At 46.7% G+C, this 22,752-nt stretch overlaps 1 protein-coding gene and 1 long non-coding RNA gene across 21 annotated transcripts in view; one reads left to right on the forward strand and one right to left on the reverse strand.

The window, feature by feature from the left end:
• Positions 1 to 22,752, reverse strand: part of CACNA1B (calcium voltage-gated channel subunit alpha1 B) — a 300,242-nt gene that overhangs the window by 261,347 nt on the left and 16,143 nt on the right. The gene's annotated exons all lie outside the window — the stretch shown is intronic.
• Positions 14,030 to 22,752, forward strand: part of LOC137486353 (uncharacterized) — a 417,767-nt gene continuing 409,044 nt past the window's right edge. Inside the window, exon 1 of the long non-coding RNA XR_011005698.1 lies at positions 14,030 to 14,040. This is a non-coding gene — a long non-coding RNA (uncharacterized lncRNA). The remainder of the gene's footprint in view (positions 14,041 to 22,752) is intronic.

Below are 22,752 nucleotides of genomic sequence, written 5' to 3' on the forward strand. Positions count from 1 at the left end.
CTTTTCCCTCCCAGAGAGAGGCAGAGGGGACCTGTGAATCCTTGGTTTGGCAGAGGGGGTGGTAATTGAAAGGGTTTTTTTGCCTCCAATTTTGTTCCTCCCCTTCCTCACCAAAGCCCCATTTTATGAGCCACAGCATCTGAAAGAGCATAAAAGCTTCTGAGCATTTGTGAAGGATAAAATGAAGAGAAGGCAACTTTCTTACAACTTCGCTGAAATCCAAGGAAAACTGGGGAAACTTCCATGCCCCTCCAGATCATCAGCACAGAGGCTGAGAAAGATGAAGGAAAACCAAAATGGAATGAAATCTTCAAGTGCCTCTCCAGCAATTCATCTCTCCCGGGAGGAACAAGGAGGCCTGAGGATAGAAACTGTCTTTTTTCTAAATATCTTAAACTTGAGAGAATCAGCGTAGAGTCAGGTTTTTTCAAACATTTTCCTGAGGAAAAAGATTAAATAAAAGGTCTCTGTGAGGCAAGAGCCACCTGTGCTTCCATCCCATGGGAATTTTGCTTGGAGATGCATTTTCCTGCCTTTTGTCTGCCTTGGGTTCACCCCTCCTTGGCTGCAGCCCTTTGTGATTTTCTGTGTTTGAAGCCTGCTCAAGCTTGTCTTTGTTGCACAACACCTGCCTGTAAAGCTCCGTGTTTTCCAGGAAAAAGCTGGCAGGACATCCATAACCTTTCAGCATCTCTTTCTTGTTTCCTTCTAAGGCCTGAACTCTTTCGGTGGCCCCTTCAGATGTTTTCAGCTGAATTTAACAGCCAGGACCTGCCACCAGCAATCCCCAAATGCTGCACTGAGGAATTGGGTTTATTCCAGGTATTTCTGCTGGAATTACAGGCCACAGACACAACAAAGCTTTGCATATAATAATACCCTTTCCCACCCCCCCACCCCCCCAAAAAAAAAAAAAGGTTTCAAAACAGCCCAGATAAGCAGAATAAAAGCTTCTTCTTTTTTACATCATGCCTTTCTATTCCCCAGAATCCCTTTCAGGGCTTGGTGCAAGGGAGACAAATCATCTCAATTACAAATAATCTTCATTTCCTGATTCTCTATTTACTTTGTTGTGTTTCCCTGTCAGGTCTAAGGTCTTCCCAAGGCAGATTCCTTCTAATCCAAGAGGAATGTGTTTCAGAGGAGACTGGCAAAGGAAAATCCCAATTGCTGACACTTTCCTGAGGGAGAAACCATATCTCTGAGTGCAGAAACAACAGGAAAAAATAATCATTGCCACCCGGAGCTGGACAAGGGAACTTTTCAGATGGATGATCCAAACAAACTTTTTAGTTGGATGATCCAAATGGACTGGAGAAAATCATTTTATAGAATCACAGAATGGTTTGGGTTGGGAGGGACCTTAAAGCCCATCTCATTCCAACCCCAGGGGCAAGGACACCAGTGAAAGTCCATTTGCAGACATTGTGCTTTCCCAGGGAGAAAGCATCCGAGAAAAGCCACCTCAGGCCAACAAATATTTCATTTGACCTGAAGGTAACAGATTTATGGTGTCTGAGTCACTTAATTAATTTTTATTTACAGTTTAAATCAGTGCTATTTCCAAGCATAAAGTCAAAAGAAGCATTTCAAGTACGTAAAAGCAATATATTTCAAAATGAAACGCTTTCAATTTTATTCCTTCTCCATTTTTGGCTTGAAACATCCATATTTCACCAGATGGATTCAGATATTCAAAAAGAAATCTCATGTTTTCTTCATGGTGTTACTTTTTTCCCTGTGTATGCTGTTAATGGGCTCTTTGGCCTTCAGGAGAGCCCTTTGTTCAGCAAAAAGGGCTGGAACAAAGTGCGAACAGCTCTTAATGAATACAGCAGAGTTTAGAAAATGAGGATGAAGGAGACCTGGGGTGGCCCAGCCCCTGCAGAAGGTCACAGCCCAGCTGAGAAAGCTTTGCTGCCTCTCCCTGGTGAGAGCCAACACCCTTAGAGCACCCATGTGTCAAACTGCCAAACCTGTGAAACATCATCACCTGCAAATCCAGCTCGTTTCAAGTTAACTTTTCATTAAATTGGCAAAGACAATATTATCTTTCCCCAGGTAAGCCCTGTCTTTAGAAGATACCTGATCTGAGGATCTCAGCCCTGCCTGGCACCACACGACTCAACTGCCCACCACCGGAGCTCCTGTCACTTCTCATTTGAGTCATCTCCAACCACCGGGCCCAGCTGAATAACCTGACATCAAAGACAATCCCAAGATCCACTTTCCAGCCCCTCTGGATGAACCAGGTTCCACAGCATTGAGGAAATCACCGGGGCCCAACCATTTTGAGCCCTTCAGAGCAGCCCTGTCCATCTCTCCCTGACCGCCCCACCATGCTGCTGTGGTGGGAGGGTCAGGACAGAGCTGGAAGTCTCCATCTGTGACCTTTTGCTGTGATCTTTTGCTGTTTCAGGTCAACATTTTCCACTTTGACTCACCAGGATTTTCCTGAGGGTTTCCTGGAAAATCCATCTGTGCAAAGGGGCAGAAAGTGCCACCTCAGCTGCTCCCAGAGTAAAATTTAGATGAAGAAGCTTGTAGAGCTCACTTGGAACAATCTCAGGGAGATCTCTGAGTTCGTTTAAAATAAAGGATCATTCAATATTTGTTCCACAGTAGCCAAAATAAATTGGAATGCAGGAAAACCAGGCTCTTGTGATTCTGCCCTCAGCCATGTGGAGGACAAGTTTCTCTTGATGCCCATGACTTACACCATGGAATAAGACCAGAGTCACAGCTGATATTTCTGCCTGACTGGGACAGCATTCAAGATCATCCAGGAGGGGTCAGGAATCAACTGATTGTGCAAAAAACAATCCCTTCCAGGAAACAAACTCTCCAGAAGAACACCACGGTATCTGTCATTGCCATGGAGCCATTTTTAATGTGCTTTTTATGCCCCTCCTTTGTCTTCCCTCTTTACAAAAGGGGAAGGGATCAGCAAGCTCCTTCAGGAAGTATCAGAGATGTTTCCTGCAGGGTTTGAGACTCACAGATAATGCTTGTCCAAAGACAGGGAAGAAATAAAGCAGTTTTCCATCAGAAATCACACTTGCAGTTCTTGACTTCACCTCTCAGATTTCTGTATTTCCTTAACAAGAAATTCCCAGTGACAGCACTGAGCTTTTCTCAGAGCCAGGGATTCTTCATCCAGCCTACAATGGGTCATTTTTCCCAACATTCACTCAGAGAGTAATTGATTTTATGTAAAACCAAACTGTGCAGCTAAAACAGCCTGGATTTAACAATCCTGATCTTGGACATGTTCAGCCCCTCTGTAGGAAATGACCCCAGGATGTTTTACCAGCTGGAACAGTCACCTGACGTAGCACATGGATGCAACCACCAGGAGGAATGGCAGGGAGCTGTTTCCCAACGTCCTGTGGGGCTTTGAGAATCCAGCCAGGAAGAAAACAAGCAATTAAAGGTGCAAGGAAGGCTTAGGGAGGCTGATCCTAAGAAGTGCCATGCCAGGATGTCAGGGCTACAAAAAGCCAGTTGGGCTGGAAATGCCAAGTGGGCTCCATGACCCTACTGGGTCAGGGCCCCACTTCTCTGTCTGCACTGGGAAGATCTGCAGTGAACTTCATAGCGAGTGCTGGAGGAGGAAGGATTTACCATGCTCTGTACCTACTCCCCTTCCTGGCCCTAAAAAAGCAGGCAGTTGCCTAAACCAAACACCAGGGCAACTGTGGTTTTGTTCTTTGCTTTATTACTCTTCTACTACTCCCTCCTTCCTTTCCTCAAAGATGGGTAACAGTTCTGTTTCTCTCTCATCTTTCATGAGATATTCAATAACCATCTCTTTCCTGCTACTTCAAGCTCCTTGATGGATGATGCAGAGAAGATGGAAGTGTGTCCATCTGCACCAGGCCTCATGAAGACTCACTCAGGGGATCTTTGTGGAGCATCTGCATTCAATACATGGCTCACACAGAGGATTTCAGTCCAGGGGAAAAACTGCTTCCTGTCTTAGCCCATTTTGTGAAAGTTTCTACTAAATATCAGCAGCAGGGTAGTGTTATGGGCCTCCTCATTGATCATAGGGAGCAGCTTTGCTGGAGAAAAGGCTGGGAGAGCTGGGATTGTTCATCCTGGAGAGAAGCTTTGGAGTGACCTCATTGTGGCTTTGCAGTGGCTGAAGGGAGCCCACAAGATGAAGAGGAACTGTTTCCAAAAGCATGGAGTGACAGGACAAGAGGGAATGGCTTTGTACTGACAGAGAGTTGGTTTAAATGGGATACTGGGGAGAAGTTTTTTATTATAAGGGGGATAAAACACTGGTACAGGGTACCCAGAGGAGCTGTGGCTGCCCCTGGAACCCTGGAAGTGCCCAGGGCCAGGCTGGACAGGGCTTGGAGCAACCTGGGACAGTGGAAGGTGTCCCTGCCCATGGCAGGGGGTGGAACCAGATGGTTTTAAGGCTTATTCCAACCCATGATCCCATGATTACCTGGGCAGGAGCTGTGAACAGAAAGGTGTTCTCTGCTCTCCAGAGCAAGAAGGTTTCTAAGACATAACTTCACCCTTAACTGATGATGCAATGAATTTCCATTTTTACAGATGGGGAAATGGAGGAAATATGGCCCGGGGTCAGCTGTGATAATGGAGGAGTTCTTGCCTGCAGCACCTCATTCATCCCATTTCATCAGGCACTTAATCATCATTTAATCCAAGGATCCTCAGTCATCCTGGTTCTCAGAGCCCTGCAGGGAGTCTTTCAGTGTCATCCAAGATATTTCAAGCTGGGGGCTGGCAAGGACAGCTCTGAGGATGACATCAATTTTCTGCATCCTGTTCCTTGACCCTTTCCTTTGAAAACTCCCTTGCTCCAGCAGAAAAAGCAGAAGGGGGTTAAATGGCCCTTATGAAGATGAAATAACCCAACAGCAGCACATCTATTTATTTAGATTGTCACGGCCATCTCGCTTGTGATCCTAAGCATGAGAGAAAGGAGTGAAACCTTTTTGAAATCTTCTGTTAGAAGAACTAAGGCAGATTTGCAGCCTCCAGAGACTCATGAGGAGACAGACACCCAAGAGATTATATTTAAATTTTAAATAGCTCTGGTTGATTGGGTCAGGGCATGTTTAATGACACAGACTGATGATCCTTCAGGTTGGGGTGGATTTTTCTTGAGGATTCTGGCACCAAGTAGTCATTATGACATGAGGTAATGATGGAGCAGATTCATTATATCACAAACAGGTTCAGGTCACTCCACATACCTTGTCCCTCCCTCTGCATCCTTAGATGCCCTGGGTGGGATAAAGGGAACGTGTCTGTGTGACTTTCTGCTCATGGTCTTTCTGTATGAAATGATAAGAAAGTGTAAAAAGCCCCCTCATGGAGCTCAGATTTGTACAGAATAAGTTGACTAGCACTGTAAAAATTAACAAATTGAAAATCTAATGGTGAGAACCACAAAAGGAGAAATGGGGAAAAGTCTGATTGTTAGAGTGCAAGACAGAGTGAGCATCCTAGAAATTGGGGAGATACTCATGTTGGTTTGGCTTCTTTTAGACACCAGAGTTAGTTGCTCATCTATGGCCAGGAGAGCAATTTTAAAATTCAACAAGATCAAGCACAAAGCACTGGTGAAGTGTGAGAAAAGCCTTTCCTGGAAGAGAGCAGACTGAAAATTCCTGATGCTCAGTGCCACCAGTTGTTTCTCACATGAAATAAGTGGGGTCAGATTTTCCATCCTTGTGCCTGGGGCACTGAGAAACAGAAATGAACCTGGCAGGCAGAAGGACAGGAGTTAGATTAGCCCAGAGATGGAGTTCTTCCCCTCCCTTCAGCAGCAAAATTCCCATCCTGAGATGTTCCTGAAGCACCCAGTCACAGCCATAAGGACAAGGTAGAATATATTTGCAAAAAAAAAATGACCACAACAATCTGGTTTTTTGCTCCAGGAGGGTCAAGAACGAGCTGATTTCACAAGTGCCAGGCTGAACCTTAAAAAGCAACAGGGCTCTTGCTAATCACTCTGGTGTCCAGGACAAAGTCATCCCGAGATGTGCTCCAGCCACACTCCTAGCCTCCAACAGTTCCACAAAACCAATTAAAGAAATAAAAACTTATCAGGACCCACAGTCCTTGTATATTTTTGGTCCAGACCAGCTTGAAAGGGACAGTTTAAAGGATTTTGGGGCATGAGGGACTAGAAAGCCTCATGCAGAGGTACAAAGGATTCCTTTATGGGACAGTAATTACTTGGCAGTAAAGGACATTAATTTGAAGTTAGTAGGGTTCAAGATATTCCATTATTCATCATGCACCCCATTTGCAATGAAATCATTTCAAAGTGATGGATTCAAATTTAGGCAAGTGATGCTGGAATGGGACAGAGGATAGTCTTGCTATGTTTTATGGGCATAAAGAGATCCATAAATTTTGAATGTTAAAAAGTCATTACAAAGAGAAAAAGTATTTTAGCTGTCAATCTGGCTGTCTTTATTGCTGAGGGAGTAATTCCAGGGGATACAGGAGCTCTGAGCTGGGAAATCTGTCCTGCAACATGGCCAAAGGATTTTGGGATCAGATCTGAAACCCACTGAAATCAGCAGTAAGAGGGTTAAGGATCTGCCACCCACAGCAAACTGCTAAAATAGAAATCCTAATCTCTGCCCTTCCCACTGGCAAAAGGAAAAGCTCTTTCCACAAGTGGTGAACCTGAAAAAGTAGCTGCTCAGGAGTTTGGCCAGATTATCATCCCAGAGACTGCAGGATGGATGGATGTGTTGGGGAACTTCCCTTGCACAACAGGACATTATTGAGATAGGAAAGAGGAGGAGCACTGGGAGCCCCCTCACCTTCCCATCGCACCCTCCTTGCAGAATTTGACACACCAAAATCCTCGGAGCTGTGGGTGCCAGGAACACACCCAGAGCCTACAGGAGCAGCAGCACCACACCACTGCAGGGCCCAAACCATTCCAACAGCCCTAGAAGGGACGAATAAAGAGAAGGAAGAATAAAGCCCCTGTGTAGATTTGTCCCAGAATATAATTCCCCTGTCATTCCCACAAGTCAGCCCAAATCAGGTGGGATTTGCATCTCCCCTTTGGAGCAATCCAAGTTTTATCCCAAAACAACTGCAGATTGCAGGATCACATGGCTGAGAATGTGCTGCCTCTCCAAAAAAGAGTCTCAAAAGTAGCATTAGACTTGCTATTAAACAATGTAGAGAACATGATCCTACCTCAGCAAGAATAGAAAAAGAGTAGCTATTTCCTCCTAATGATCTCGTTCCAAGAAAACTTGGAATATATGCTCAACGTTGCAGACAGCTTTTCCTATGCCTGCTAAGCACTTCTACTTGAAACAAATATAAACCTCATTTCATTTTATATATACCAACAAAATGCAAATTGCAAGAGCAAGAGTCTGGAGTCTTCATCCTCTAGCTCATCTGTATCCCAGGCTCCCTACTTGCAAACGATGAATGTCTGCTCATGGATTTTCTATTTTTTTTCCAACCAAATAACTTCTGCCACATTGTGTTTCTCTCCTGCAATATAAATAATGTTCACTTAACAGTGAATGCATTAGAGAACTATGTTTCCATTGAGTTGTCATATCCAGAAATATTCTTCTTTTGGGTAGAAATTTTCCATTCTCAGTCTCAGCTGAAGAACAGTTTTTCACCCCACTTATTTCTATTTTTTTCAGTATATCTTGCTCTTATTTTTAATTTTAAAGTAACAGCAATATCTCCCAGTAAGAAATGCACTGCAAACACAGACCTTTCCCCAGCCTGTAACTTGAGATTTATCTGGGGGCTGTTTAAACCCAGCTGAATTTCTGAGAACAGGTCAGTAGTTAACATGAATTTTCACTGAAACCAGTGCAAAGCATCAGGACTGGCACAGGTAAGAGGAGGGAAAGAAGAAGAGCCCTCAAAACTCCCAAAATTTCCATATTGTGGCAGCTGGGAAAAGCAAAACACTGGAATAACTCCTGAGCAAGTGATAACCCCAGTGTTGAATGGGGGAAGAGGTGGAGACAGGGAGAAAGTCTTCCCTTACTTTATTGACTTTCATCCTTTTCAAGTATGTAGACAATTCTCAGTTTGGACAACTGAAATAAAACCAGAGAGGGAAGAGGTTTTATTCAAAGTTCTCATGATCCCTTTTTTACTTTTTCCCTCCACAACTCAAACAACTCAACATGAAAACCAAATGGCTTTTGCCACTCAAATAAACACAAGAAATCCTGCCCATCACCTGAAGACTGGCTCAGTTTATGGTTGTTTTTTGCCTTGCTCCTCCTGGAAGGAGTTCAGGATCTAGGCCAGCAGCTTCATCCACTCCCCAGCCCTAAAAATAGATAGCGTTTGTTCCTTGCCCCTTTTGCTTCACAAGATCTAAGATGTTAAATATTCAAAAAAGCCACATATAGAAACCTGATTCATCTCAATTATTCTTGGACATTTTCCTCCTAAAGCACAGATATACCAAGGGAAGAAATAATGCCACAAAGTTTGTTCCTCCACAGCACAGCTCCACCAGCAGCAACTTCAGAAACCACTTTGGACTAACAGATGGCAAAGAGGGCTCAGTGAGGGGATGGGTGGAGGAAGGTTTCAGTTGAGCATTCAGTACAAGTTGCATAAACTGCCAGCTTTAAGCTAAAATGTCCACTAGGACATTCTTTGCCAGCATCACCTGCAGGATTTTTATTTCCAGTGTGCATGATGAGACGAGAAAAGTGTGAAGTTACCAAAAGGCTTAAAGCCACACACTCTTGTTATTGTTTATAGCTTTCTACCTTTAGGTGGAGTTTTCTAGCTGCCGTCTGAGCCCTAAATCAAGGAAAACCATAAGAAAACTCTGGTGTGAGTTCATGATAAGCCGTAGAAATCTTTCCATTTGGATTGGTGCCCTAAAACTTGTCAGGGTGTGAACCCATGCAGGAGAAATGAGCCTATTGCTGTTCCCAAAAACAGGTTTTGAGGGTATTAAGTGAAAATTAATGGTTACTTTTGTCTTTGATATTCCTATACCTCCCTTTGCACCATAAAATAAGAAACATCAAAGTCTGTCTCACAGGGGTGTTGTGAAATTGAGTTAATGTTGGTGTGAAGCTCTCAGACTGTGGCAATGAGGTCCATAAAAAAGAGGTCTGGAAGGAAATGAAGATTCCCATGTTCAGCCCACGGTTTGAATAAGCCTGTAAATAAGACTTAGGGCTGTGCACTGAACAATAAAGATGGAAAATTAGATTAGAACAATCCCTTCTGGCACCTCAAACAAAGCTGGAGCCCAGTGGAGAAGTGTGGGGGTGACCCAAGAGAGCCAGGCAGGTTAATGCCAACATTGCCCCACTGCCAACAAACTGCTGAGCAGAAAATGAGTTTGGGCCACCCAGTCTGCTTTTGCACCCGGATAAAACACTCTGGGGATGGAGCAGGTGCCTGGTGGGATTTCCCTGCTCCAGGATTATCTCCACTGAGCATTTTTGTGCTCCCAGGAAGGTCATCTCCTCCCCATCCATGCTCAGGATGAGGCAGACCTGGAGCCTTCGTCCCCATGTGCTGTACCCCACAGGAGCTGAGCCCTGAGAGCAAACAGAGCTGGCACAGGATCCTGTGCTGCATGCACAGGAGCTGAAGGCTCAGGGACAGCTGTGTGTGGAGGGGCAGGTTAATGTTTGACAGCGTGAGGAGACCACGAGCACCCCGGGAGCACTCGATGAACCAGGGCCGTCCCACCTGAGCTGACCTCAGCTGCTCCCTGCGCTCCATCACCAGCCTCTCACCCTCTCCACAATGGGCACAACCGAGGGCTTTCCATCAGGGCAGGCTGGCTCAGAGCAGCCCAGCTCCTCTGCAGATGGAATCCCATAAAAATCCCCCTGGACTCAGCACTAGGGTGCTGTGTCCAGTTTTGGGCCCCTCACTTCACTAAGGACATGGAGGGGCTGGAGTGTGTCCAGGGAAGGGAATGGAGCTGGGGAAGGGGCTGGAGCCCCAGGAGAGGCTGAGGGAGCTGGAAAGGGGCTCAGCCTGGAGAAAAGGAGGCTCAGGGGGGACCTTGTGGCTCTGCACAACTCCTGACAGGAGGGGACAGCCGGGAGGGGTCGGGCTCTGCTCCAGGGAACAGGGACAGGAGGAGAGGGAACGGCCTCAGGCTGGGCCAGGGCAGGCTCAGGGTGGACATCAGGAGGAATTTCTTCACAGAAAGGATGATTAAACATTGGACAGGGCTGTCCAGGGAGGTGGTGAGGTTCCCATCCCTGGAGGTGTCCAAGAAACACCTGGATGTGGCACTCACTGGGTGACAAGCAGGTGGAGGTCAGTCACAGGTTGGATTCGATGATCTTACAGGTGTTTTCCAACCTAAATAACTCTGTGATAGATCAAAAAATCTCCAGTGACCACAACTTTGGGATGCAACCCTAAAATTAACCTAGGTATGTTCAAATTCAGTTTCTGCAGACTGGGCCATCCCTCCATATGGGAAAGCACAGAGCAATCAGGAAGAGCTATTAACAGAGAAATCATTTCATCCAAAAAGTGCATTTTTAAGGATGTTCTGACTATCAGCTGGCTCCATCTGCCCAAAGATGGAGTAGCACAACAGCGGGAGTGAAGCTTTTTGCTGGATAGTTTTTATTGAATTCCCCCACACACATTCCCCCTGGATTTTGGGCAACCACAACACTTCAGTAACTCAAGCCAAGTTTGCCAAAACCTTTCCTTGAAGAAAGGCAGCATGGAGAACATTTTGTGTGCCAACATTGTTAAATGAAAACCTTGAGAGTCTGGTCTTTTCTACTTGAAAGGATGTCACAGTTTAATTTCCCAAATAAAAGTGAAGTTAAAAAATTAAAATTGAGAACATTAAAAGCTCAAAATCATCACAATCCAGATTAGACAAAAACATTACTCATAATTTTCCCCAATTTTCTTGCCTTTTTAATCTGCTTTTTGTATGAAACTCAGTTCTTTCAGTGCTTCTGCATGGCATGAAACAATTCCCTTGATTTTTCACGGAAGCTGAAATCACGCTTATTTGCACAGCCGAAGCAGTTGCACCACGTGCATTTCCATACCTCTCAGACAGCTAAATTTAACGAGTTAATTACGTGAGGAGGAGAGGGGAAGTGTAAGAAAGGCTGCACCTGGCAGCAGCCAACCACCTCTGCTTGCTCCAGGAGCAGCTCTGGAGCCTTTCATGGAGGACCCTCCTCATCCTCCCATTCACCTGCTCCATGCTGGAACAGGCTGGCAGATCTCAGCCCGTACATTTTGTCCCCATCTTAGATCCACGTTTGAAAAACTACAATAAGTGAAAAAAAAAAAAAAAAAAAGAGAAAGCTGAGAGGTTTAATTACTTTTATCCCTGTCTGAGAGGCACTTTCAAGTATAGCCAGGGTTCCTGGAATTGCAGTGCCAGTGCCAGGGAGAAAATGAACAGCAAGAGACAGGCTAAAAAAATCCCCAGCTCCCGGATATTTGCCTGAAACATAGCTTGTTTCCAAGAACGAGGCACTGTAGAGTCTGGCTGGGGCTGGTCTCCAGCAACGCCCTTCCCATCACTCTGCTCCAAGGTTAGGCCAAGCCTGAGCTCGGGGATTTACGGATCCTCCCCGCACGCACAGCTCGGGCCGGATGAGGTGGGAAGTGGCGAGAGGCAGGTTTGGTTCTGCGGGATTTAATGAGAGCTCAGGGGGACAGGCTTTGCATCCAGCACAGGCTGCACGCAGGAGCCGGTTCCCTAACAGAGCAGCTCCAGGAAAGGCACGTCTCCAGCCTCCAACTCCAAACACAAAGTTATCATTTCCATGGAGTCACCTTTGTGGGGTCTGCAGCTCCGGGCGTGCGCCAAGCCCTGGCCGCTCCATAGGGCAGCGGTGCCAAGGCAGGGTGGGCAGCCCCAGGAGCTCCGGTGCCAGCTGAGATGCCAGCCCTGGGGTGTTCAGGGTGATCAGACACCGAGTGGAGCCCTTTCCCAGGATGCAGCTCTGCTGGAGGGTACCAGCTCAGCAGTTTCGCACCTGTTGCCTGCATCAGTGCCTTGGCTCTGGCAGCAGGGCTTCTCTTCAGATGCACCTCGAGTCCTTCAGCCAAGGCACGCAGGGGAACCAGGGGGATGCTCACTCCACTTCTACTTTAGATCTTTTAAAGATTTTGTTGGCTTTGGTTTTACTCAAGCCCCTGGTTTGTAAAGAGGAAAACAAACCTAGGTAACCTCATGAGTCTGGGGATGATGAGTATTGCGGGAAATCCAGGACTCCTGGACAACTGACCAATATGATCAAGCAAAAGCCATTTATTGTTTATATTACACACATATTTATAGATTCTACAAGCTACTAAGTACACACTTCTTGATCGGTGCCTTTGTCTTGTTCACTCATTTTCTGCCTGCATTTCTCAGAGTGTGTGATTGGTTACAGTGCAGGTGTTTCACAGCCCTCTGTTACCCAGTTCTTGCTGTCTTGCTATTCGGTTTCTCAGCCTCTTCTTTGTTAATTCAGCACAATTTATCTTCCAGTAGCCTTGACGAATTCCTGAGGCCTTGATAACAAACTCAGAAGCAGGCTGGCTGGTGCACACTATGGCCCTTGCAAATACATTGCAACAGATGATCTCTTGTAAATCACAAATTTCTCATGGACAAGAGGCAGCCCCCAACACTTGTGGCTTTCCCTGCACCTCACAGACACCCATGCACTGCCTGGCACCTGGATGCAAACACCACAGGGCTCTGCCTCACAGCTCAGTCTCTCAGGCCACTCGCCTGCAGCTGAGCTGCCCACGCAGCGTTTGGAAACACTGGCATGAGGCAGCTGGATTCCACAGATCCCTTTCTACAAACATTCCTGTAAAAAAATACACAATCCAAGAGGCTCAAAGTACGATGGAAAGTACACAACAGACACACACCAAGGCCTTGTCTCTGTTCCTCTCTTGGGCTTTCACCCTGAGTCACTGCGGCCACTACAGGCTCCTTCCCAACCCCACCTGAATCCCTCATCCCAATCCACGAGCATTCAGGTGGAGCTTTCCCGACATATTCACTGCAATCCCAGCTCCAGTCACATTTCCTACACCAGCAGCAGGACCAAAGAGTGCCACCACTGCCCAACACCAGCTGTGAGCAGTGGGGCACTCATTAAATCCCACCCCATGGAAGGGGCAGTGGACAGTGACCTCTTGATGGACAGTGACCTCACACTGGACAGTGACCTCTCAGTCCCACCTTTATATGAGATCCTGAGCAATCTCAGGACTCACCTTTCCATTCACTCTCCTGCAGGGACATCCAGCTTCTCTCTGTCACCATCTTCTTGCCGTGGACAAGGATCCTCTTTCACAACCCACATTATAATCAGTTTAACAACACAGCAGCCACGGACAGAAAGTTCTTTCTCTCCATCCTCTCTTATCTCCAGGCCCTTTGTCACATGATAAGCTTGTGGACACTCTGCAGTGTCAGCAGCAGAGTCCCAGACACCTCTAAGGTGTCAGATCAGGCTCTGCAGTTGGATGAACAAGGCCTGGAAAATCTCCAGGTGCTGCCAGGTTTTAACTGGGCAGTCCAACACCATCTCTACCAGGGCAAGGGAATTACTCCTTCCTAACCCCCCTGGCAGTGGCTTTACACCAGAGTTCATGGCACTAATCCTCAACCCTGAACAAGCTCAGCTTCTGCAGAGATGAAAACATCCAAGAGCAGGTTTGGTCCACACAGAAACCTGGGGAGATCAGGAGGAAAAAATGGCTGCACCACCAAGGACCCTGTTTTGCAAAGTCACTTTCCTTGATCCCATCCATATTTCAGCACAGCTCCAACTGAGCCCCATTAATGTAATTGATTCTTAATGGCATTCTCCAAGAAACCATGTGAAGATTTTAACAGGCTATTAGATGGAAATTAAGCCTCACCCAAACCTTCCTCCTGTGGAACAAAGGTTTCCAAAGATGCAGGGGGGCTATTCCACTCCTGCTAATGGACAAAAGGTTGATTTGAGGAAAAGGGACACTAACTCTGCATCTTCCAGCTCTCACAGAGGGACACCAGAGGTTTGTAGTTACAAGGAAAGGATTTCTGATCCTTCCCACACAAGCCAGATCAGAGGGCAGCCCTAGAGGGATCAGAAGCAGAAGTGCTGTTTGATGAGCTGGAGGGCTGCCAGGTTCCAAAAAGGAAAAATAAATACAAATTTTGTTTGCTTTTGTCCCCTGGGCACCTTCATGCCAAGCAGGTCTCAGCTGATTGCTCAGATGTGGCCTTTGAAACCCAAAAAGCTGAACCTGGCCTGAGGTCACAGCTGTGGCTTCAGCATTGCTGGAACCCCGGAGAGGCTCCTGCTTCAGGACACCTTTACAGCCCCATCCTTCTGTGGAAAGAGGCACCAGGAAAAGACTCCCAACTTCTGCCTTCCATTCACAAGTCACAGCTTTTGAAGATCAACCCATGATTCCAGCATTTCAAAGCCAGGACATGATCCTGAGCACCGACTTTGCCACCGAGGACATTCCCCTCTCTCCACCCAAGGTGGAGCCCCTCGTTTTCACACCGCAAGTCAGTGACAACACTCGTGGACATGCCACATTTTCATGGCATGCATGGGAGCACGCCACCTCCCCCAAAGGTCCAATCCTGCCTCGGGCTGAGCTCTGGCAGACACCCACAGCTGCAGTTCTGTGTGTGCCACGCCGTGGATTTAACACATTCCCCGTGGAACACGAACGCTGAGCTCCGTGCAAGAGTCTCCCACTCACAGTGACTGAGCAGCTAGAAGATTTCTAGCTGATGATTTCTAGAAGATGATGCTGTTACCATCTCTTTTACTTCTGATTCAAGTTCCCCACACTTCATTTCAACATTTTTAAAGGCTTATTTTTACTTCTTTTGAGATGTTTTAAACTCACTACGTTCCAGTGCTGACAGCCAGCCTCCTTCACGAGTACGTTACAAAGTCAGGTTCCAGCACTGCCTTCATTTTTAAAGAGGTGAGAATGTGGAAACAAAGGGAAAAGAAACGGCCTAAAATCCCTTATTAGCCAAAGACATGAGCAGAAGAGAAAAACACAACACCCAAAATCCCATCCACTGCCCAGTCTGCTCCAGAAGAGAACCAGAACTGCATTATCCTGGATCTGCCTCGGACACAGCATTAACTGCTCCCATAATCTCCTGTTCTTTCATACTTCAAATTAAAATGAGAAATTGGATCATGCCAAGCTTCCTTTGTCTTTTTCACCCTTTGTGAAAGGCAGGGGTTACCATCATAAGGCAGGGGTACCTGTTATAACTGGCTTTAAAGCTGTAACCAGAGTGAAAAAAAAGTAGGTGTTTTTTAAAAAAAGGCTTGGGATGGTCCTGTCTGTACAACTGGTAACCAAGCTGAGAATTTCCAAATCCTCTTTTATTGTACCTATCCAATTTTAGTACTTTATTGATTATTACAGAACAAGAAATTCAGAGAAGCTCAGGATTCATCCAGCCAGTCCAGGAGGTAATTTTGGCCACAGAACTTCAGGAATTTGGAATGTTTCTGCCCAGGAAGTGGGTAAATAAGGCTGAGATTTGGCATCAGAAGAGAAGAAAGGTAAAATTTTTCATTTCAGCACATTTCTCAGAGAGCAGAGATAAGCTGCAGAGATCCGTGATGAGGTTATTTGTGTTATCAGCTAAATGGTTTTGAACAGATACAGCGTCACTTACTTGGATCACATGGATATGAACTTCTGAAAATAATGGGATTAAAAAGAAATGTGAGGAGTTTTCTGGAGTTCAGTCTTCATCCTGCAGCCAGAGCAGCCAGGATTCAGCAGTCCATGTCTCTATCAAGCTGAGACTTCACCTCATCTTTTCTCCAGGACTGTTTCTAATGACCCTCAGGAAAGGTCTTACCCACCTACCAGCAGCCAAGAGTGCAGATCCCTTCCCAGTGTGGAAATAGAAATAACTCCTTGCAACCTCCCACAGCCTTTGGCTGCCACTCTCCTCCCAGCACTGGAGGCCAGAAAAGCAGCAGAGATTTGTCTTTGGCACTGGGAGGGAGGTTTGTTAATGCTCCTCCCCAGCAGGAGAGCTTTCATGCCTGACTTGTGGCAGCTGGACGAGCTCTCAGCTCTGACTGAAGCCTCATTGAGGACAGGGCCACCCTCTGATTGGATAATTTCACCTGCCAGAATCTTCTCCTGTGTTCCAGATCTGGCGAAGGTGGGAGGCTATGGATGAGATCCTCCCAAAGGAAGGTCAAGGGGATGTTCCACCATGGAAAGGGAGCAGTTATAACCCTGCAGCACCAAATCTGAGCCTGCCAGACCTGCCTCCTCCACAAAACCAACCCTCCTTTATCACAGTGAGATCCACATTACCAGAAACCACCTGGGATTCATTTGAAACGAGTGACAATTTTCAACCCCAGATCTTTTCCCACAGCTGAGGCTCACGGGGTTGGAGGGCACACTCAGCACTGGAGCATTGAAGTTTCTCTCTGAGCTGTAGCAGGAAGATGTTTGATCTTTAAATCAGACATGAAGTGATGAAATAGCAGCACTCCTATCGACATTGTTTCATGTCTAAACTGGCAAAGTCGCATTCCCAGGTCAGGCTGGAACAGGCTGGATCCTGCTCCTGAGCTGTGGCTCCACAGGATTCAGAAGAAATTACAAGATAAAGAGAAGGACAATTATGAAACAGCCTATTCACATTTCCACCTAGCTTATTCCAGGAAGCACCAGGGAAAAGCCTAATCATCCCCCTTCAGAAAAAACCATTTCCCTTCTGGTGGATCTGAAGATGATGTCAAGGCTACTTTGGTCTCAAGACCCAAACCAGCAAGTGCTTGTGATGATTTCCATGAGTTAATTACATTCCCATTAGTGAAGAAGTTCTAAAACTTCATTTTTGTCACAGATGTTTTTTGAGTCCTACCAAAATAGATAGGGAAACATGATTTCCTCTCTGCTTTTCTTTATCTATCTCAGCCTTATGAGACTCTGCTCTTCATTTTAACTCTCTCAGCCTTTTCACGTCTCCTTAAATGGACATTTCTTCAATGCTTTAATCATTTTCACAGCCTTCATCCTAAGCTCCCATGCCCAAACTTTATTTAAGGATGCTGGTTCAGGGTGTTTGAGAGGGGGAAATTGAGCCAAAAGGCTGAAAGATTAAACTGTCTTCCTTTTTTGGTTCTTTTTAATTGGAAAATTAGCTGAGAGCCTCAATTTAAGTTCTATTAAGTCCCTTTTGAATCAGAAGCAAGCTACATCCAACCATTTCTGATTATTGGAGTTCTTCAGCTCAGGAACATTTTGTAGCTGAAAAAGTCTCAGTCTTCTCCAAGCAGCTCATTTTTATCCTTTACTTCTGTACTTCTACATCATATCATGGACCATCAACTTGCTCCTAAAGCCTCAGTCTGACTCTGGGACCTTCCAGTTGTGCAGAGCCCTGCAGGGAATTTGTGTAATGAGGCAAAGGAGGGGAGTCAGCTTCAACCCCTCTTCAGAAACTTCCCTAAGGAACAACCTTCTGCCCACAGATTTCTGGCTGAGAGCTGCCCTCCCTCTTTGAAGAGCCCCAGGAACAATTTCTATTCTCAGGGAAGCCCAGCACTGCTCCAGTCTCTACTCCTGATCCTTTCCTTGCTCAAATCTCACCCAGCCCAGCCTGAACTGACTTGAACTGAGCCAAGAGCTAAACCCATTATTGTCTAAAATTGGGTTTAGCTCAGGAGTGACCTGAACTTCTTGCTCCAGAGGGAGGCTTTTAAAATTCTGCAGCTGATCACGAGAATCACCTACACAAACACACCCAGCCCTGCAGCCAGCTCAGAAACCAAGACAACTCCAGCACTGACAGAATAAGAATATCCACCAGAAAAGCCTGACCTGTTTCCTGAATGCTCCACCCTGAGATCACTGAGCAAATGAGTTTGTTTCATTTCTCAATCCAAAACCCATGACAGGTGACTTTTCTGGCCACCGAAATATGTGGAGATGGAGTAGGGAGGAGACACAATTGTGTCAGACATGCATTTAGCTGATGCTGACCATGCCAGGAGGGAAAGGTTTCTCCTGTGTATTGTGTAGGTGGCCCTGCTCCTTTGTGAGGATCAGGGAGTTTTCCAAAGCCTCTAAGCTCACCCCAGAGGTTTGATGTTTGCCACAGGAGGCAGGACTTTCTCCCCCTGAGCTGCTGGGCTTGCCCAGGGTAGAAGAGTGGCCTTCCCACAGTCAGGAGTTCATCCATAAGAGTCATCCTGCAGCCTGACTTCATTGATGTGGGATCCCTTCCTCTGTCCCAGCCCCATCAGACCCTTCAGCACAAGAAGATGTAAGAGAGCTGAAGTTAAGCAAAAAATCTTGTGGAATTGTGTGGAAAATCATCTCCAGGTGCTGATCCTGGACTTGGCTTGACCTGGAATTCACACATCCTCTGGCTCCAGCTTCCAGTATGGAAGCCTGGCCCTGGCCAGAATATCCTACACACCTCTTTGGTGGTTCAGCAAGAACAGAATGGAAAATCAGTTTTCCAAATCCAAGTTTTCAAAATTCAAGTTTTCTTGATGTTTTTAGAGAGCCCTGAGGAAGAGAATGATCTGAGAGCACCCAAAACCTTTGGGGTGAGATGTGGATGCAAGGACACGTTTGCAGACTCACTGTTGGCACTCAGGCTTAGATCACAACTAAAACCAGGCTGATTTTCCACATCCTTACCCTTTTCCACAGTCATAGGCAGGTTCTTCTCCTCTCAGATGAGCAGGCACTTTGCCATCCAAAGCTGCTCCCTTGGAACTGGGACACAGCAGCAGAAGCACTACTTGAGAAACAGGAGTCTGAGGTAACCTGCACCCTCCTCCTCATCTAATTATGGGACAGCACTCAACACCACACACAGCACTTGGGTATTTTGGGCTTGGTGACTTTTTGTTTGTTTGTTTGTTTTTAAACTAGGAAGCATTAAAAATAATTAAGCTGCAGTTTGATTTGCTGGTTTGGGGTTGAATTCCCAGTGTCCACACCCAGCTCCGAGAGCAGCTCCCAAGGTTTTCCACCTCTAGGTGCGCACAGGACACGGTTGCCAGGGCAGGATCACATTAGGAGCAGATCCCAAGGTCCAGAGTCCTCTTCCCACCTGCAGGCTCCACAGTTGCCCGTGCAGCTGCTTCCTTCACAAGAGACAATATTTCCCTGCCACCCACCTGCCTTCAAGAGCCATAAAAAGCTAGAAATACTGTCTGGACTCTGGACTAATGATCCTGCCTGCCTTTGATAAAGCTCTGGCTGCCATGAGAGACAACCCTTACTTTCACTTGGTATGGTCACTTTTACTTGACAGCTGCCCTGCTGCAGGGAGAGGTAAACACCCGTAAATATTGTCTGGCAGCCCCTCTCTGTAAGCACAAAGCTTCCAGGAAGCACAAAGAGGCACAAAATGTGGAAATGGATCCAAGATGGAAACCTGGATGGTTTTATTTCCTCTCTCTGTAATAGAAAGGGGTTTGCTTGTGCCTCGACTTCCGGGGTCCCTGTGCTGTTCCATCATTATCACTTCTCATCCCAGGTATTCTATACCTTGCAGTCCTTTTTAATAAAGTAAGAGAGCAGCACATCAATCTCATTATCTGTTTGCCCTTGAGAGGTTCTCTGACCTGAAACATTTGGTTTGTCACCACCAGAGCAGAGCCAGAGCAGGATAATTTCTGCCAGGGAAGGGCTGTCCCCACCTGCAGGTCCTCTGAGGGGCTGGGACCATCTGCAGCCTTCCTCTAAGCACAGCCCGGAGTCCTCCTCTGCCCAGGAAAGTCTCCTGATTTAGCAGCCAGCCACTCAGTTACTCACCCACCCGCTTCTCTCAACCTGCCTCCAGCCACCCCCACCAAAATCGATGCAGAAAAGCCACTACAAGCAACAAAAAAAGACACGAGCCCTAATTAACACAGCAAGAGGCTCAGCATGGCCAGGGTGCCCCTTTTCTCGGAGAAACAAGCCCAGAGAGAAAACAAGCTCCAGTCCCAAGGAAGCTGCTGCCCACTGGGCAAAAAGGGAAACAGGGACATTTGCCAGATGGATTTAGAAGCCTCAAACCCTTCCTCCCTGCCCAGTCTTCTCTAAAGGGAATGGCTTTTGCAGCTCCCCAAGAACCCAGACAGCCAAGGGCCAGAGGATAGAACAATCTCTGTTCAACCTGAGACCTCATACACCCTCCTCCCTCCCAGTTTTAAATTCTCTCTGCTTCAAAAATGAAAATTTGGTTGCTTGGCTTCCTCCCTTTCTGCCCTCACTCAGCAGCTAGAACACTGGGTAATACCTTACAGGTAAATTCCCTGTGTCTTGTCCACCTTTATCTGATTTAATTTCAGAAGGGGGCCTTTGCTCTTCTGAGCCAGCAAGTGTCCATCCATCACTGGAGCATAAAAGAAATTGAACACAAGGATCAGCTGCATTAAAATCCATAAAGGCTTTGCTCCTTTCATGACTCATGCACAGTGCTGACAGCACTCACCCCGAGTCCATCACCACCCCAAGCAAACAGCTCCTTTTCCTTGTGACAGCCAACCAGGACTGAGCTTGTTCCTTCTCAGAGTGTCCCTTTTCCCAGCTCCTGTTGTTGCCCTGCTTTGCTTTCTAGCACACAAGTGCCAAAATTTCCACATTAGGAAAGCAGAGCAAAATCTGCACTTCCCTGCTCTGACCCCTTCATTCCCTTCATCTCCACACCCAGAGCTGATAAACAAAGCATTCAGCAGCTACCTAAAGGGGTGCTGCAGGGCAGCCAAGGGGGCTGATTTCATTTGAATTTCATTTCTCTAATTAGTTCTGTGGTTATTTGCAGGTGGAATATAGAATCAATGGAATCACAGAAAGGTTTGGGTTGGGAGGGACCTTAAAGATCATCCAGTGTCACCCCTGCCATGGCAGGGACACCTTCCACTGTCCCAGGCTGCTCCAAGCCCCGTCCAGCCTGACCTTGTGCACTGCCAGGGATCCAGGGGCAGCCACAGCTGACAAGGTCTCCTCACCATCACAGGGAAGGATTTTTTTCCTAATATCTCATCTCAGCCTACCTTCTGTTTGAAGGCATTTCCCCTCATCTTGTCACCCTTGTACACAAAGGACACCAGAGCCAGTCCCAGAGCTCAGACACCCTCATTTAAGGGCTTCTGAAGCACAGGAACATGCACTTGGAGAGAAAGAAATGCTGGAGCCAAAGCTTCTATGAGTATTTGACAGCTTTAAGAAATCCCAGCCCTCACCAAGGCATTTCCTTCTCCAACACTTCCCTGGTCACATCTCCCCCCACCCCCTGTCTGGGAGGTACATCCACCTGAAAGGGGCAGCTCCAAGGTGCAAACCTGCTGCACAGCCCAGGCTGGGTGGTTCCTGTGCCTCCCACTCTGTCACTCATCGCTGCATCCAAGGCTGCTGCTCCTCAAACACAGCACCAGGAATAGCAGCTCCCACTGCCCACATAGCAGGATGATCCTGGTAACCAGCAACGCTCACATCGAGGATGAGCAGGCCTTTATGCTGTTACTAAATGAGTTGCCTTCCAAATTATTAGCAGCATCAGGAGCTGGGAGCACATTTCTCAGACAATCAAGATAATTCTGGCTTTTGTGATTTGTTCCAGACAGCCTGAGACATCCGTACCCGCACAGAGACTTTGTGCACATCATTTGGCAGCTCTGGGCCTGGCACACACTGTCTCTGCCAGTCCCACCCAGAGATCCAGGCAGCTGATCCAACTGGCTCAAGAAGCCACCAGGACTCTTCAAGAGTGTTTAATCCAGGCTGATTTGAAGCCAAAAGAAATAATTCTGTTCATAAAGGGCCGAGCACGATCCTGTCAAGCACTCCATTATTTCATAGCGGCCTTTAGCCACTCTTGGTGTGGCTCTTGGACAAACACCATATGGTTGTGGTCACTCCATGAGGATGTGGCAGAACTAAGAAAGGACCAGAGCAGCAGCAAAGGCTGTGGTGCACAGAAAAGCTCTCAGGTCAAGGGAAGTTGGGCAGCATAAATCTCTGCCTGGGGAAAAGCTGGCATTTCATAAAACCATAGGCATGCAGAAAAAGGAATTCTTCTTCAAACCTTACTAGAAGGCACCAAGGGGAATCTCAGATAGCTGGTGATGAAAAAGGGACAAGCAACTCCTTTCTTGGGGTATGGAATTAAACCCTAAAGCCCATTATCCTTAATATGGGAAACCAGAAGTATAAACAAGTTCTAAAACACAACTGAGGGCAGACCCCTTGGACATCACGGTTTAAAAGCCTTTTTTTTTCCCCTGAAAAACCCCTAGACATCTGAATTTTGGGACTCAAAGACCAATATTGTTTTGTCCATGCCTTGTTCCCCATTATTCCCCTCAGCCCACAGCCCTTGACACCAGCTTCATGCAAAACCAGCAGTTCTTCAGGCTTTGCATCCAAAACCCGGGAGAAAACCTCCCATGAACTCCAAGAGGAAAAGGTCTGAACCCTCCAGGCCCTGAATTAGAGCACATGGCTCCAGCTGAGGAGTTTGGGAACAGGACAAATTTGTCCCCAAAACAACTGTGGATTTCTAAAATTTTCAACTCAAAACACATAGCAGCAACAGAGTTAAAAAGTCCCTTTGCCTCCACCTTGGAAAAAGTGCATTAAGATCATCCAGTCCCAGGCCAATGGAGAAACTGCATTTTTGTGTGATTTAGTGCTGCTAATAGGTGATGTCACCACTGGAGCCAGTGCAATCTCACAGAAATGTGGAAATAAAATGAGCAGGAA

This window comes from Anomalospiza imberbis, chromosome 21 (genome assembly GCF_031753505.1).
Source record: "Anomalospiza imberbis isolate Cuckoo-Finch-1a 21T00152 chromosome 21, ASM3175350v1, whole genome shotgun sequence".
Classification (NCBI taxonomy): domain Eukaryota; kingdom Metazoa; phylum Chordata; class Aves; order Passeriformes; family Viduidae; genus Anomalospiza; species Anomalospiza imberbis.